The sequence below is a fragment of the Ricinus communis genome, chromosome 8, assembly GCF_019578655.1.
Source record: "Ricinus communis isolate WT05 ecotype wild-type chromosome 8, ASM1957865v1, whole genome shotgun sequence".
NCBI classification, from domain to species: Eukaryota; Viridiplantae; Streptophyta; class Magnoliopsida; order Malpighiales; family Euphorbiaceae; genus Ricinus; species Ricinus communis.
The window spans coordinates 26148202-26153348 of record NC_063263.1 but is presented as its reverse complement, the minus strand read 5'-3'; the positions used below and the strand labels follow the sequence as shown (position 1 = coordinate 26153348).

At 42.6% G+C, this 5147-nt stretch overlaps 1 non-coding gene across 1 annotated transcript; it reads left to right on the top strand.

Moving 5' to 3' along the window:
* The first annotated feature begins 3387 nt into the window (after nucleotides 1-3387).
* Nucleotides 3388-3492, top strand: LOC112533937. Its single transcript, XR_003078271.2, has one exon. It is a non-coding gene; the product is annotated as a small nucleolar RNA R71 (small nucleolar RNA).
* The last annotated feature ends 1655 nt before the right edge of the window (nucleotides 3493-5147 follow it).

Sequence of the window (5147 nt, the reverse complement as noted above, 5' to 3'; positions counted from 1 at the left end):
CCATCAAGTGCATCTAAGTGAGGATTTTCCAATCTCGATAAATGGTTCACGCCGGATTCTCCGCGCCCTTCTTATCCTTGATCTCGACGTCAAATTCCTCAGAATAAAAGAATCCACCGAATCAATCCTTGCCTTCGCATCATTTTCGTGAATAAGTACCTCAATGCCGAGTGGTCCGTGAAGACAATGGTTTTGGAGAGAACGAGGTATGATCTAAACTTGTCGAATGCGTAAACAACCGCCAATAACTCCTTCTCCGTGGTGGTGTAGTGTTCTTGGCCCCGCCAAGGTCTTGCCGTAGTAAATGGGTTGAAACTTCTTTCAATCCTCCTGTCCAAGCATAGCTCCAATCGCATAATCACTAGCATCGCACATCGTCAGGCAGCCCCCAATCAGGAGAAACCATGATTGGGGCTGTAGTTAGAAGTTTCTTCAAGAACTCAAAAGTCGCCACGCATGCATCATCAAAAATAAAAGGTACATCCTTAACTAACAATTGAGTGAGGGGCCTAGCAATCTTAGAAAAATCTCTAATAAATCTCCTATAAAACCCTCGCATGGCCCGGAAAACTCCTAAATTTTAATGTGAACTAGGAGGAGGTAGCTTAGATATTACTTCTACCTTAGCTCTATCCACCTCCATCCCAGCCTGAGAGATCTTATGCCCTAAAACAATCCCCTCTCTTACCATGAAATGACATTTTTCCCAGTTTAGTACCAAGTTAGCCTCAATACATCTAGCTAACATGCGCTCAAGGTTTGCCAAACAAAGAGAGAAAGAATTACCAAAAATAGAGAAGTCATCCATAAATACCTCCATAGACTCCTCAATCATGTCCTCAAAAATAGCCATCATGCACCGCTGAAATGTAGCTGGTGCATTGCACAGTCCGAATGGCATCCGTCTATAAGCAAACGTCCCATAAGGGCAGGTGAAGGTAGTCTTCTCTTGGTCCTCAGGTGCAATAGGAATCTGAAAGTAACCTGAAAAGCCATCAAGAAAACAATAAAACATGTGGCCTGCTAAACGTTCAATCATCTGATCAATGAAAGGAAGAGGAAAGTGGTCCTTCCGAGTTGCATCATTAAGCCTACGGTAATCAATGCAAACTCGGAAGCCTATTACCGTCCGAGTCGGGATCAGCTCATCCTTCTCATTCCTTACCACTGTGATGCCTCCTTTCTTTGGTACAACCTGCACAGGACTAACCTATGAACTGTCAGAAATGGGATATATCAAACCTGCATCAAGAAGTTTAATTACCTCCTTCTTTACCACTTCTTTCATGTTCGGATTGAGTCGTCTTTGAGGTCGAACGACCGGCCCGAAACTGGCCCCCCAATGAAATCTTATGAGAGCGTAAACTTGGATTTATGCCCGGATATCGGCTATATTGAAAGCAAAGGCCTTCTTGTACTTCCTTAGAACTTCCAACAAGCATGGCTTGTTCTTCGGAGTTAGATCTACCGCTATGATTACCGGTAAATGCTTCTCTTCATCCAGGAAGGCATAAACCAAGTGGCTCGCAGAACTCCTTCAGCTCTAAAACTGGTGGGTCCTCGAATGAAGTCTTTACTTTCCGCACCCCAAACCCTGTCAAGAAAAAGATAGGGATCAGTTGACAAGCTCGGCCTCGGGCTTAATAAAATAGCGAGTTGCTCCAACACTTGCTCATTGGACAACTCCTCCTCATCCTGAGCTAATGCTACTTGCAAAGGGTTAGCACATAAAATTTCTTGTAAATGGGACTCAACCACATCATCAATAACATCAATAGAACATACAGATTATCATAGTCCAAAGGATCGCCCCATGGAAGTGGCCAGTCAAAGGTAATGGTCTCATCATTAACTCTAAGCTTAAGCTTTCCATCGCTTACATCGATAACAGCCCTTGATGTAGCTAGGAAAGGCCTACCCAGGATAAGAGGCACAGTGCTATCACCCTCCATATCCATTACCACAAAATCTACAGGAAAGATAAATTTATCTACCTTTACAAGTACATCTTCAACAATACCTCTAGGAATTTTAAATTATCCGCTAATTGAACACTCATCCTAGTAGGCTTTGGCTCATGCAACCCTAATTTGGCAAATAAACTAGTGGGCATTAAGTTAATACCGGCTCCTAAATCAGCCCAATGCACCACTAATTGATAAATCACCAATCATACAAGGGATAGTAAAACTCCCTGGATCTCGGCCGCTTGAGTGGCGTTTGTTTTGGAGAATACCGAACACTCCTCATTAAGCACCACCTGACCAAGATCCTCCAACTTCCTCTTGTTGCTCAAAATCTCCTTTAAAAACTTGGCGTATTTTGGCATCCGTGAAATTGCCTCAACAAAAGGTAAGTTAATTTTCACCGCTTAAATAAGTCAAGAAACTTATCAGATTGCTTGTCCACCATATCCCTGTCTCAACCTTGCAGGGATATGGTACCGGGCTAATGCTCCCGCACAGGCTCTTTGCCCGCTCTTCTTTCTTTCTCTCATTCTCTACCATCTCAAGGTCCGGTCCTTCCTTACCGGCTTGACCTGCACGATTGTATTATCCTTATCACCAAAGGCGAAGAACCGGTCAAATTCTTACCCGAACGCAAGGTGATAGCTTTGCAATGCTCCCCTCGGGTTTGACTCAGAGTGCTAGGAGCGATCCTGAAGGTCTCTCCGAAAGCATCTTAGAAATTTGGCCAATTTGAGTCTCCAAGTTCGAATCGAGGCCTGCCGATTCCTAAGTGCACTATCACCACGGAATCTTGTTTCATAGATGTCACAAACTTCATCATGAGCTCCTCTAAATTTAACTTCTTTTCTTGGGAGGAGGAGCTTGTGCAGCCCACCGGCTGTTGGCCGTTGATGAAGTCTTTGGAAACCCGCGACCGGGCATTATTGTTCCTCCAATCAAATTAGGGTGATTGCACCATCCAGGGTTGTATGTATTGCTGTAGGGTTATTCTCATTGCCTCGGGCATTCCCCATATAATCAACCTGTTCAACATCGGAAGATATAGTAGAATTAGATGGAAAACTAATAGAAGATGAAGCAATATACCTCCCGCAGACAGTCAGACCGTAATGCGGGCCACCACAAAACTCGCAGCCCAACGCTCACGCGTGAACCCAAGATCCTGAGTTGGTCGATCTTCTTGGCTAGAAGCTCCACTTGAGCTCGCCAAGGTCAGAGTCCACTTGGTTGACCACTCCTTGTCTTCCTGGTCGGTTCCTAGAGGATTGCCATTGATAGTTGTTCATGGCCATTTCCTCTATCAAGTTCTAAGCTTGCTCGGGCTCATCGTTTAGCGCCCCACCGCCGCGAAAGATCCACCATCGCCTCGTTGCGAGGTTCAACCCGGCCAGAAGGTCCGAACTGCATCCACACCGGCAATCCGTGATGTGGGCAGATCTCAAAAGATCTTTAAATCTCTCCCATGCATCGACATGCTTTCATCATCAAACCGCACAAAAGAAGATATGTCATTTCTAAGTTTAACAGTTTTAATGGGAAGAAAATACTTATATAAAACTTTTCTACCAACGCCTTCCAGGGTAGTGATCGTCTGTTGTGGAAGAGATTGCAACCATCTCTTTGCTCTGTCCCTCAAGGAAAATGGAAACAATCTCGGTACCGAATGGCATCATCGGTTGTTCCATTTATTTTGAATGTGTCACAAATCTCCAAAAGTTGGAGATATGTGCATTGGGATCATCACGGGCAATCCTCCAAACTGCACGCTTTGTTGGATCATCCGGATAACATTGGCCTTTATCTCAAAATTGTTGGCCACATAAAGTAGTCCGACTATACTAGTTTTCGTCCCATCCAAAGATGGTCGAGCAAACTCGACATCGCCCTCTGATCCTCATCGGCATGGGGGTCATGGTTTTCCATCGTGTCTAGTCTATCCACAGTATCTCAACCTCAATCTCCTCCTCTTCTAATTGCAACCTCTTCCTTAAGAGTCCGAGGGATCGTTCTGGATCAGATAGAGGCTCTATAAGATTCGAGTTTGAGCTCCTGGTCATAAACTACCTGAAACCGAAAGTCCACACAACCACCGATCAACAAAAATAATATAATAATAAATAATAATAGAATTAAAGAATAAATGAATAAAACAAATAATGACTAAATTAACACAAAAACAATTCACTCTAGTTCACCGTTACAGTTCAAGAACGCGCCCAAAACTTGATGGGTTCTTTATGCAACCTACACCTAAGGCAAGTGAACCCACCGATGCAGCCTAGCACTAGTGAGTATCAAGGTCGTATCCCTGGAGATCGGGTGAACCTAGAGTTACTACTGCTTGCTATGTTATCTAGTCTGAAATAGGATGTGAAAGTTCTAACATACCAAAAGGGACAACAATGGACAATTAAAAGACAATTGTAAAGAGAGAAATAAATCCAAAAGGGAGCCTAAGTGATGGAATTCTAAAGATGAATTTTATGGATTGCCGATCTTGCTTACCCGTGCCTAAATCCCCGAATTGAATCCCTGCCTCTCTCGAGCTTATCGGATTCCTAAACTGCACTAACCTAATGGAATCTCTTCCTATCAGATTACTACAAATTAGCATTAAGTATGATTTAAGACTATTAAGAGTTGTTAGTTCTTAATCCGGTGAGTAAATCAACCTCATCTCTAAGTGTTAACGACCAGTCCTTACTATTCAAAATCCAGTTGTAACAAGCATTTCTCAATGTCAAGAAACAACCTAATAAACAATTAATCCAACGTCTCAAATTAATTGCATCAAACTTTTATTACTGAATAGCAAGAAGATTGCAAGAATGACAATTATAAAAAACTAACAATTAAGCATAATCCATCAACAAAGGTGAACCCTAATGGATTCAAAAGATCTAGCTGCTCATGTTCATAGTCAAAGCAATTAAAGAACAAAATAAGGAAAAACAAATTAAAGGTATGTACACCCTTCTCTTTCAAGCTGAATGAGAAACCCTAAATTTGCAAATTCAAAATCTCAAACCCTAGTTGCCTCTTGAATGCTCCTAAAGTTTGTCTTGATCTTCAATTCGATGTTGGAATAAGTGGAATCCCCCCTTCAATTGATGAAAATTGATCTCTCCAGGTTTACAATTGAGGTATAGGAAACATTTGATTAAGTGTGTGTCTTGG